Source organism: Pholcus phalangioides, unplaced genomic scaffold, assembly GCF_987345545.1.
Source record: "Pholcus phalangioides strain wild (caught in Gottingen) unplaced genomic scaffold, Ppha-v1.0 ptg000040l_1, whole genome shotgun sequence".
In the NCBI taxonomy this organism is placed as follows: Eukaryota; Metazoa; Arthropoda; class Arachnida; order Araneae; family Pholcidae; genus Pholcus; species Pholcus phalangioides.
The window spans coordinates 3253099-3266252 of NW_028301626.1; the positions used below are offsets into that span (position 1 = coordinate 3253099).

Sequence of the window (13154 nt, forward strand, 5' to 3'; positions counted from 1 at the left end):
ATTTTCAAAGACATTATTTAGCAAGCAAAACGAATAATTCAAATAATTTACGCATAATACTTGGCATCCATCCAGAATAAAAGAAAACCAAACAAAAATTGTAAACCTCGGGTAACCCTATTGAAACTGAAATGACCTGCAAAAAATCGAAGCAACACCGTTATCCAAAAAAATTGATAATACATTTTAGCTAGGCAAATGACCACTCGGGTTCCAAAATATCATTGACCTAATTCCGACCAGGGTTGATCGAATGGATGACCCGATTCGACCCAGAATAATTAAGTAAAAGCATCGATCAACAAACGAACCGTGGCTCGAATACAGAGTGACAAGTCAAGATCCCTGAAATTATCAGAGCGTACAGAAAAGTGTCAATAATAATCTGATGAACCGTTGAATGTACCGTTTATTTTGTGAAAAAAAAAATCGATCAACATTCTCGTGAAAAAAATATCTCACAATGTATATATTCCCTACCACTTTTCATAATGAATTGCAAAACGGAGGTATGAATAAATAATTCCTAGATCTAAAAATATTTATACTATAATAAGGGGATTTAAAACATTTTGATGTAGTGGTTCATCAATCACCAGTGCTTCAAAAAATATGCTTTTAAAAATCCCTAGATTTTGAAATCTGCATGCACTTCTCTTAAACTTCAAAATATATATGCTCGTGTCTACCAATTAACTTCGAAATATAAATGCACATCCTCTTATCCTTGAGAATCTGCACATCCTCTTATCCTTGAGAATCTGCACATCCTCTTATCCTTGAGAATCTGCACATCCTCCTATCCTTGAGAATCTGCACATCCTCTTATCCTTGAGAATCTGCACATCCTCTTGTCCTTAAGAATCTGCACATCCTCTTGTCTTTAAGAATCTGCACATCCTTTGACTAAGTTTTCAAGATCTGCATGCACATGCCTTGGCTTAGCTTTCAAAATATGCATTCTACTTTCCCTTATCCTTCAAAAAAAAGCACATTATTTATTTCTTTATCTTTCTAAATCTGGAAAATTTTAAAAAAAGTCTTCAAAATTTCATATCTTTGATATCATAAGACGACACCCGCAACTTTCCGGCATGCACCGATTCGTTAGAATTTCTCTGGAGGAGGAATGCTTACGAGATGCATGTACGAAGTAGTGGGGATTTTTTCTTCCCGTATTCGAATAAACGAGTTCTTTATTTCTCTTTATATTGCTGTTCTCCTCAGCTTCCAAAATATGAAAGTTTATCATTAGTATTACTCATTCATGATCTTAGTTTCCAAATCGTTGAATGTTTCTGTCCTTGGCTTTTAAAGACAGCGTGGGCATGTACTTAGCTTTTCCGAAATCTTATCCTCTTACCCTCTTAGCCTTTAAAATCTGCCTACCCTAGTGTGTATTACCCTAGATTCCAAAATCTGAACGTTAATGATTTCGTTTTAGAAAGTTGAATATTTAGCTTCTTTGGTTTAAATATCAGCACGTTTATAATCTTAGTTTAACTTTTAAAGTCTGAATACGTATTCTTTTATTTACCAAAGCCTACATTTCCCTTCGAAAATCTAAGTAATTACAATCTTACTTTCCAAAATCTGAATGCTTATCCTCTCAACTACCAAAACTTGAACGTTTATCATCTAGTTGCTGAAGGATAAATGTTTACCCCATTTTCGCTTAAAAATCCGCAAGTTTATTACGCTTGTTTCTAAAATCTGAATACCTATTCTCTCTAGCCTCCGAAGTCTACATGTGCATCCCATCTACCTGGAAAATCTGAATGTCATGCCCTTAGCTTCTAAAATCTAAACACTTATCATCTTAGCTTCCAAAATCTAAACACTTATCATCTTAGCTTCCAAAATCTAAACACTTATCATCTTAGCTTCCAAAATCTAAACACTTATCATCTTAGCTTCCAAAATCTAAACACTTATCATCTTAGCTTCCAAAATCTAAACACTTATCATCTTAGCTTCCAAAATCTAAACACTTATCATCTTAGCTTCCAAAATCTAAACACTTATCATCTTAGCTTCTAAAATCTAAACACTTATCATCTTAGCTTCCAAAATCTAAACACTTATCATCTTAGCTTCCAAATTCTGCATACTCATCATCTTAGTTCAAAAATCTGAATGTTTATTGTATCTGAAACCCTTAGTTTTTAAAATCAGCATATGTATCTACTTAGGTAACGAAATCTGAATGCTCATCGTCTTAGTCACCAAAATCTGAATGCTCATCGTTTTAGTCACCAAAATCTGTATGCGCTTCCTCTTAGCTTCCAAAATCTGAATGTTTTTGTCCTTAGCTTTTAAAATCAGCATGTGGTAGATCTTAAAATCCGGACGTTTATCATCCTAGCTTTCAAAATCAGCACGTTTATCCTCTTAATATCAAAAAGCTCAACGTTTATCCATGCTAATATTAAGAAACTGGATTTTCAATAACATAGAGATATCCTCAAAATAACATACAATTTAATTCCGTAAATATTCAAAGAGGGAAGAAGAAAAAAAAACCCCAACTAGAGAAGCTCTTATTCAATTGCTGATACGGGAAACTACACGTTTCCATAGTATTTAATAAGTTGAATGAAAATAATTAATTTCCGTGGTAATATGATTTCACGTGTAGTAGTAACACGAATCAAACGTTTATGGCTTCAAGAAAAGGAAAATGATTATATAGAAGTTAACGAGAATTATGTAAGTAAAGAGAGAGAGAGAGAGAGATGACTTACCTCAATTTTTGATGTATTTTTCATGAAACATTTGAATGTGTTTCGGAAAAACCTTGTCCAGGTCTTGAAACGGGTGATTATTATGTTGTCTCGGAGATCAGATTATCAATCTCTCCAACGAGTGGAAACAACGTAAATGCTTTTTTGCTTTGATGGAGGAGAAGCAAAAGCTCAGTCTCTCACAAAAATAAAAAAAAGGAAAACAACGCGCATGCTTATTGAACAAGCGACGAACGCGCCTCCTGACGGCAGAACAGCGAAATTAACACGTGCTTTTATACAGGTAAGTACGGATTATTTATATTTTTATTATAATCTATACATGAGATCCGATTTGTTATTTTTCTATGTATAAGGTGACTCAAATTGCATGTGAATAGGACTATTTTCACAACCATCGACTATAATTGATGTATACTTCCCATAACAAAAAAAATTCTAAATGACATGAAATTTCTTGAAATGTCATTTTTTAGAGATCGTATAAATTTAGAAAAAAATGAAAAAATTAGTTTTTTTTAGGCCCTGCGCGTGATTAAACTTTTAATTAGGGACATATATATAGAATTTGCTCCAAACAGTCAGTTGCAAAAAAATTCCATATTCATAGAGATATTTGTTTCTTTGTTTTCAGTATCAGTGCCGATGATTGAGGGGGTGTTGTTCGCAAACTGCAAAAACTTGAATTAAATTCCGAGTGCAAAACTTCTGTGAACAATGTGGTTGTCATTGGGGCTAAAAAATAAAATAGTTTCACGTTTTATTAATTTTAATAATAAAGCCTTTCAAGTCAATTTGTTTCACAATATAACTACTTTTGCATTTACGTTTCTCATATCTTAAAAGTTGTAACCATCAACGTTTCCTGAATTTCTTCATCTTCTGAAGAGACATTTGCAACACTATTTCTTTTTTGTTTCCGTTTTAAGTCTTCAAAAGGTTGAATATAATTACCATTTTATAATTCAAATAAATTTCGTTTGGAGATCATTAGGAATAAGAAGTATCCGAAACAAGCGAGCGATGAAAGTCATTCATTTTTTTACGTATGCAAAAAATAACAATCTAAATAAAATAATCAATGATAGAAATTATTCCATTTGACAGTACAATAAACAAAATAAAAATTAATCAAACAATGGCAAATAAGGAACAATCATAGATACTTTACATCCGAGGATTGTAATTCAATAATTTAGCTTCAATTGATAACTTTCCGAATCCCATAAGTAAGTTTCTTGGCAATAATGAAATATGTGTAAGGAAGCCAACATCGTATGAAAATTAATTTTAAAAAAAATTCTCGGAAAAGTTAATCAATTGCAAGTAATATTTGAAATTTATAATTTCACACGGAATAATGTGGTTTTTTGCCTTGGACAATTGATGTTTTTAGATAGAGCAAAACTATTTTTAAAATTGTAAATGCTTATTTATTAAATTTGTTTGAAAAATTAACGTTTTTTCGCATTTTAGTTTGAGCCATTTGTAAAAAAAGGAGAGAAAGACATATGTATCTCTTCATTTTTCAGATAAAAAACTACAATTTGTTCAGATTCTTTTATATTACTATATTATTTTTTCGATTGACCAATTCATGGAATTTAATTTATTATTCCTTCTGAAAACTACGGTGGGTAGGGGTATTTAAAAAGAAAAATCAAGAGGATTTATTTTTATGTTTAGATTTTTTTTTGTTTTTTTATAAAAATAATTTACTTACATTTTTTTCACTCTTTTTTAATCATAGCAAATTATTAGTCTTAATTCATTTAGATTTTCTAAAAAAAGCAATTTAGTTTAAAATTTTTTTTGAAAAGCAGCGTTTCATGAAAATAATAGTTAATTTCGGACATTTAGAATTTTTTCTTTTCCGAAAATCAGAAATGATTTTTTGAAAAGCTATTTTTTTTAAGACATTTTATATCCTAAAACATTCAGAGAATATAAAAGTGGATCGTCATTGTTTACTGATAAAAGAAAGGCGTTAAAGAAAACGATAAGGGATAGTAAAAAGAAAGTTGGCAAACAACATTGGCTCTGACGCAAAATCATTTTTTAGATACGTCAATAATGGATGTAAAGCAGCATTGGCCCCCTCTCGATAGGAGGGTATAGGTAGAGAGTAATGTAAGAATGTGCAGTGCTCTCAGTGACTTTTTCGCGTCGGTTTTTAATAGAGAAAATAATATTCAAAGTACGGGTAATGCATAAGGTAATAAAATCTCCAACGGTATTCAAGTGGAAGATGTGGAGGTCCTAAATGTTCTAAAAAATGTATGTGCGAGCAAAGCACCAGAACCAGATGATATCTATACTAGGGTCCTCAGAGAATGTGCAAATGAATTGTTGGAGACAGTCGCGCAGATTTAAAGGAGTAGTGGTGATGAGGGTATCGTCCCAAGGGAATGGAAACTTGCTAATGTTGTTCCGATGTTTGAAAAGGGTAGTAGAGAAGCTGTGTCCAATGAGTTTGACAAGCTCCCTCTCGAAAATTTTGGAAATTATTATCAAGAAGCAGTCGGTGAAGTGGCTAGACGAGAATAGTGTATTGTCGGATAATCATCATGGGTTCAGGAAGGGGAAGTCATGCGTAAGTAACCTTGTTTGCTTCCAATGATCACGTGGCTGAGGCTTTGGGTAAGCGCAAAAATGTAGATGTTGTTTGCCTTGATTTTCAGAAGGCATTCGATCGGGTAAACTCTTAAAACGTTTACACGAGATTGGGATTGGGGACAACTTGCTAAATTGTCTAGAATCGTTGTTGAGAGATTTGTCACAACGGGTTATGGTGAACGGGGAATTCGCTGATTGGACAGGCGTCACAGTTCCTGAACGAAGTGTCCTTGGCTCCATACTTCTTTCACGTTTTATTGATAAATTCAATCAGGGTATCGATGGGGTTGTTAGAAAATTCGCAGATGACGTGAAGCTAATGTGGGTAGTTGGGAATTAAAGCGATAAGGAGTTGTTTCAGACCCACTTGAACAGGATTGGAATATGCGCAAATGAATGGATCATGAAGTTTAGCGTTGGCAAGTGCATGATCGCTGATTTTAGTTCGAACAATCCATGGTTCTCGTACGAGTTAAATGATGTCACTATCCCGGATGCAACTAGGGTGACCGATTTGGGAACTCTTATTGACGAGCTGCTTAGGTTTTCTGAACATTGTTCTGAGGTGGTAAAAAAATCGAATAGAATGCTCGGTTTTATTTTCAAAAAGGTGTCTTCGCGTTCTCCTAAAGTCATTCCTCCACTTTTCGGAGGCTTAGTTCACCTAGACTGGAGGTTATGCTGTAAGGTTTTGGAGACCATACCTACGGAGAACCATAAATTTGGTTGAAGGGGTGCAGGGAAAAAAAACCTTAGCGTGTCCCCTCGTTGGGCATTATGCCTGTTGTTGCCTTGTATTTGTATATTATAAAAACCTTTCTTTAAAAATTGTTTATCATCATCAGTTTTTTTAGTTTAAATGTTTTAAATTTTGTTCAATATGTGAATGCTTTTCAACAAATAATTGAATTAAAGTTTTTCCAAATGTTTTTTAGTTTCCCCGTCAAAACCTAGCGTTTTTTATATATTATTTCACTTATTACACGAATGATATTTTTCGAAAATAAAAATTCATTTATTCTAATATTTTATCTTCAAAATGATATATTTCAAATTATTTATGCATCTATAAATGGGTTTTAAAACATTTCTCTCATGTTTTCTTTAAATAATTTTTAAAACACTCAAAGTTCAAAATCCTGAAAAAGTTATAGATCTTTCACATACTTGTTTATAGAATTTTTACAGCATTTATTTAGCGTAATGACTTCTAAATTTTTTTTACCTACAAAAATTATGGTTATCATGAATTTCCAGATTTTATGTAATTTTTAGTAAAAAAAATATCTAGATGTGCATATTTTCTGATTTTAAAGATTTCTGGAAAATTCACTTTTTAATAAATCCATTTCATGGAGAATTTAAATATTTTCTTAATTACGATGCTATTAATTTACAGAATTTTAACAATTTTACACGATGTTGAAATGTTCAATATACTGCACTTTCAAAAGTCTAAAGATTTTTATTGCAAGGTATTTGCTTTACATATCTGTTTATGTTTTCCCTTTTTTAATGTTCTATCGAAAATTCCATGAGTTACAGAATTTTCCATATTTCATTTATAAATATTTGAAATATTTTTCTAAGCATTATTGTTATTTGGAATTTTCGCAGAATTTGTTTTTGTTTCCCACATGATCTATGAACTTCTTTACCAGAAACGTGACTCTTTTTTGAAATTTTACTTTATTTACAGAATTTTCATAGGTTTTCTTAGCGTACTAAGAAGAGAATAAAATTTCCCTTTATCTCTGATCTATATGATAAAGGTATAATTGCATTTGCAATGTTCGTCCAGAAAATTAAAGTAAAACTTTATTTGTACAAAAATTACATTCAATTTTGCTATTGTGGAGGACCGAAAATTTCGTTTGCTATATCCGGATGTTCGCTACATCCGATCTAATACACGATCATTTTGCAGGAAGCGACTGGATTTACGGATAGATATTTGAAATATCGTCTTTAGAAGCAGGGTTTGCTGTAGTAGGGCTCGAGTGTACTATAGTAATTTTATAAAGGAGATTATTTTCAATTTGCAGAGTGGGAATATTTCCAAAAATTATTCTGACAATGTGCTGCATAGTCTATTTCATATAATTTTCACAACTGGAATTAACCGCTGATATCGCACACAATACGTATAAACCCTCCTCTGTTATAATGTACGTTGTCGCGACGAAATAACATTGATGAAAAGAACGAGAACACCTTCTTTTTTTTTTCATCTTTCACGGTAATAACAGGGTGATAACACTAATAACAATAATGCTTGTGATGTGATAATTTGAAAAGGGAAAACCGGAAGCCATCAGCTATTCCCATAGAAATCACTTACTTAACTTTGTATACGATGGTGGTGTGTCGTATTCTCAATTCCGTCTGATGACCATTTACTTGTGCATTTAGGTCGGTCAAGTCTTCTCTTTTTGGGTGGAGCACGAATTGTACATAATTTATTGAGGTCATCTGAATTATTTCTCGTTTCTCCTCTGTCCTCTTTGTTCTCCGTGGAAGCTGGTCATCTTTCACGAAAATAAATACAAATCTCTACTAAAAAGTGACCAGACCTATGGTTTTTAATTTCACACACACACACAAACACACGCACACACGAACACACACAAAATCCCACTAAAAAACCCAACTTATACCGAACGAAATTTTTTGTCCCTCCCCATACGATGTTCTCTCATTAAATCGGATATAACGAATTAAGTTTTTGATTCTTTGTAGTTCTTTATAACAGGCTTGACCGCATTTCATCATCGAAATGATACGCATGCTGATGTTTCTGTGCTGGACTAAGGTATTGTATTGAACCTATGGAAAATTCTACGCATAAAATTATCAAAATTTAACCCAGGTTCCTTAAGCGGTCCAATACACACGTAAATGATGACTCACGAAAGAAAGGAGCATGTTACCATTAAATGTTCAATAATATTTAACAAAAAAAAAATCATAAAACAGTTTATATCAAACAAACAAAAATCCAATAATAAACAAAACAATTACGGTACCAGAATTTCGTATCGCACAGACAGAAAACTACATGTTCAATAATAATATTTGTAAATTTGATGTTATAATAAAATCGATTATATTTAAACTGTTTTTTGATGTTTGGTTTCACGATCTCCCTCTGATAACCCTCCCCTCAATTTGGAGGTTTTAGTTAAACCTCCATAATTTTAAATTGTGGTAAGGAAATTTTATTACCTTTTTCTATTTTCTCTCCATTTTTATCTGTCAGGGATGACAATACCCAAACTTCCGATGGGAAATTCGATGCCGGGAAACCAGCGATCTAACTACTTTACACTACTCCATGGGAAAGGTAAGTCATCCTCTAACTCAATCGGCTCCTGAATTTTTTTTTTACGAAAATTCAAAAAGTAAAGTCTTAAAGGAAAACAACACCTTTTTTCCATCGGTAGTATGGTTTCAAAAAAAGAATGGCACCTGTAGCACGAAAATCCCCGGAGCTAGGCAAGGAAAAAGGACTTTGCCGTGCACCAGAGCATTAATGTTCGTTTCATTCGTCACACCGTTTCTTCGGCTGAGATCCCAGCCTGATTAGTCCTCCACAAGGTCATGTGGGAAAACACAATAAAATGCTTTATTTTATGCTGCTTCTCTGTCCTTATTGGTTGTCCTCACTTTTAGCCTATCTACCGCCGGTGATTTTCATGCTACAGTTGCCGTTCGAACGCTATTTAGGGTTTTTCACAATGGAGATCACATTCCAATACAAAAAACTTGGTGTTGCCATTTGATATTTTCGAAATTTTCTCACTGTAACCGTAACTGTTAGAGTGACACTGTCGTTTTCCATATCATTCTTGAGCGCATACATCAAAATACCTTATGCCAAAATTTCATTCAGTTTCTGTGAATGGTATGATAGTTAGGGGCCCATATGTCGGGATAGTTTTTTTATAATCACCCTGTATATATATATATATATATTTCACTGCGGGGTTGGGAAGAAAATGAAAATTAAATCCTTTAGAAGTGAATAATACATGCATATTGTATTTAATTTTACAAAACAATCAATATTAACTTCAATATAAGGCCAGTCCAGGCAATGGCGACATTGAAAATAGCGTCTCTTACTCTGTACCTTTTCCAAAATGCTTTGACAGTCGTGGCATCATCAGATGAAAGCAAACCTTCGGTAAAAGCTCTTCTGTAACGTCGCTTTATATTTTCAATTATGCCCTCGTTCATAGGCTGGATAAGTGGAGTTGTATTCGCTGGGAGAAAGAGGGGTATGTTATTTTGAATCGAATCATCACTTTTGAGTTCACGAGAGGGTTATGTCGGGGGCATTGTCCATTAACAGCAGCGCTTCCTTCGGCGATTGCTTTTTTGCCATATGAGCTCTAACTTGAGGCACGGAAACGTTGTGGAACCATTTTGGAAAAAAAATTGTTTGGTCCATCCAAGCACTTTTTTGAGAATAACGAGACACAGGCAAAGTGTTCATATTTAAATTTTTTGGTGCGTGATTTTTTGGATTTACCAATTACAAGGAGGGACAATCTATGATTGCCGGTGGCATTTGCAGCCAACTGCCATACCATGCTGAAAACACCGGTTCTCGTCCGATCACCGAAGTTAAGCAGCATCGGGCGCGGTTAGTACTTGGGAGGGTGACCACCTGGGAACACCGCGTGCTGTTGGCATCACTTTACTCCCCAGCGCGACCCAATCCGCAAGGGTAAAAGGCTTATATCCCTGGAGGGACAGAGCCTGGGTTGTGACTGGTCTGTCGGTGGCATTTGCAAAGATCGTAGCATTGATCCGAAATTTTTTGGACCTTAAAACCTGGCGCTGTTTTTTCCGTATTTTTTTTAGACGATGACGGATAAAAGAAGCTGACGGTTAAACGAGTAACGGTTAATCAAAATTTTACTGTATTGTGCTTGTTTTTGTACTTATAAACAGCAATAGCAAGGCTCAACTTTTCTCTCTTTAATATCACTGGACTGGAAATGACCAGCATTCAATGACTGCGATAGCTATCGACGCTATAGCAGAGAATCACAAATACTGTGAGTTAACAGTTAGCCGAGTCTCTTGACATACTTAATGACCATATTCATCCATCAATAGAAATTTTCTTTTATGAAGGCGATGGCATATTCCAGGATGACAAGGTCGTGATACGTGGAACTCGAAGTGTAGAAACTGGATGGAAAAATTCTAGGAATTCAGACACTTGAATTGGACGCCACCTATAGTCCGTTTCAGGTTAACTTTGCAGTGAAGGGGAAGCTACGAGGGAACCGCATCACTCGTTGCTATGGGAACGAAAGCCTCTTAACCAATGTATCCATGCGCGGCCTTGATAAGGTATGGCCGATTTTCTCGCCAATCTCATAATAATAATGCGGAAAAGTTTATAATTTTTTTACTCACTTTTCTTGCCAAAATTTCCGTCGCTCATCTCCCTCCCCGAACGGCATACGTCGATGACACTTGTTTTCACGACAGTTTTAGTCTTTGGTTACCGTTGATGTGCCGCTCATGGTTTACGGAAAATTCACCGCCAACAATTCACCGCCGGAAAATTCACCGCCATGCAATTCACCGCTAGGAAAATTCACCGACCAACAATTCACCGCCATGCAATTCACCGCTAGGAAAATTCACCGCTATGCAATTCACCACTAGGAAAATTCACCGACCAACAATTCACCGATATGCAATTCACCGACGACAGTTCGATGCGAGTCAGTTAGCGAGGGAATGAGCGATTGAGTTACTGAGTGAGTGAGTGACCCAGTGAGTGACTGAGTGACCCAGTGAGTGACTGAGTGACCGAGTGAGTAAGTGATTCAGTGAGCGAGTGGGTTACTGATTCAATGAGCGAGTAAGTCAGTCCGTGAATGAGTGAGCGAGCTGCTAAGTGAGTGAGCGATCTAGTGAGTGAGTGATCTATTGAGTGAGTAAGTGCCATGTCCTAAGGATATGGCGGAAAGTTTAAATAATGACTTCATGAGAATAAATTCAGATGATACGGATTCGGGTTGCTGTATTTTTTAAATATATGACATCCATATTTATTGGGCATCTTTTTCTCGCTGGGCATTTTGCCTGTTGTGGCCTTGTATTTGTATAAATTACAAATTGCTGTTGCCCAATACAAGATAGTATATTCAACAAAATTCCATTAACTCTGTTTTACTCAGAAACTTCTAATGAAATGTTAAAAGGGATAATAACAGAATTAAAAGATAATAAAGTAAGTGGATAAGCGATGAATTAACTTCCTAAAAATGCTTAAAATCATCTCCTGTTATCACTTTGATGTTATAAAAAACATCGCTGATCATCAGTAACCAATGGGTTTTTTTTATGCTGAACTAGCTGTTACCCGCGATTTCACGTGATGAACTTTCAGGAATCCCGCCTTAGTGCGTATCTAGTATATGTACTCTATATTTACTATATACGTATATATATACTTCCTATGCAACGGAAATTAGTGACGATTTTTTTATTACGGGAGTCGGTGACGTTTTTTGAGTGATGGAAATCTGTTACGTTTTTGTGTTACGGAAGTCGGTTACGATTTTGGGGTCAAGTTTTCATTTAACTCTTGCATATATCGGGACCCATTTGACACATCGGGACCAAGTAATGTGCATGTACCCAGAGTTTCCCACATCCTACAGCAGGTCCTCTAAGCTGAAATAGATGGCGGGCCCCCAAACCAGCTTTTTCACGGGCCCCTCTGTGCTTAATTTATAGTGTGAAAATATCAAAAAGCGATAAGAAATGTTCCTGCCCCTGCCAGCCCTACCCTCGTGGGGGTCATGCCGAGAGGTATGTATACGTAAAATATACATATGTCACCAGTGCTCCCAACATACAGGGTCGGGATACCCGGGGGACTACACATATACCTTCATGGGGAAGTTAAAAGGTTTCATTTCCAGGGGTCCTTGCGATAGTGGAAGCCCAAGGTATATCCAGTCTGGGACCCCATAAAATTTGCGAATTCGATCAAGGGTAATTGCGGGGGGGGGGGCTGGATTTTATTCGTTGGTAAAATGAATATTTGCAGTGGCCCTCACAGGGGGATGCCCGATTGGCTTCCGAGTCAGGGGTCTCGTTTCATTTTGGGGGCACTGGATGAATCTCATTCTTTTCTGTCGTTTAACATTGTAGAATTTTCAACAGCGGAAGCCCGAGATAAATCCAGTGTCTGGGTGCCCCACTAAATATCTGCGTATTGGGTCCCCGTTACTGGATGTGGGCCCTGGATTTATTCGTTTTTAAATTGATAAAAATTAAAAATTTTCGTGGCCACTCACAGGGGGTATGTCCGACAAGCCTTCAGGTCGGGGCCCCATGGGAAAAGTTGACAGGTTTCATTTCGGGTGTCCCTGGATGAATCTCATTGATTTTTGTTGTTTAACATTGTAAAATTTGCAACACATCGGTAGCCCGAGATAAACCCAGTCAGGGCCCCCACTACAATTCAACGAATTGGAGTTTGGGGACCCCCTCATGGGGGAAGTTTTCTGGGGTTACTTGATGAATCACGTTTGTTTTTTGTTGCTTTATTATTATAAAATTCGCTTCTTCTGTAAGCTGGTGCTTTCACGTGTCCCTTTCCATAGCACGCTGATGAAGTGAAACGAAATAAACAAGATATGTTATGAAGAGAAAAGGGGGGGGGGGTTGGCCGCCAAAGGTGGTAGGGGGGCAGAGCCCCCTAGTACTGTATATAAAATACCATGTCCTGACTGATTCATCATCGCCGAGCCAAAA

At 35.8% G+C, this 13154-nt stretch overlaps 1 protein-coding gene and 1 non-coding gene across 2 annotated transcripts in view; one reads left to right on the forward strand and one right to left on the reverse strand.

The window, feature by feature from the left end:
* LOC149065274 (serine/threonine-protein kinase NIM1-like) overlaps nt 1–2912 on the reverse strand; it is a 37166-nt gene extending 34254 nt beyond the window's left edge. The window contains exon 1 of the mRNA XM_089254163.1: nt 2745–2912. The gene's annotated coding sequence lies outside the window, so the exon portion shown is untranslated. The remainder of the gene's footprint in view (nt 1–2744) is intronic.
* A 7026-nt stretch (nt 2913–9938) lies between these two features.
* Nucleotides 9939–10057, forward strand: LOC149065275 (5S ribosomal RNA). Its single transcript, XR_016195654.1, has one exon. It is a non-coding gene; the product is annotated as a 5S ribosomal RNA (ribosomal RNA).
* Nucleotides 10058–13154: the final 3097 nt, after the last annotated feature.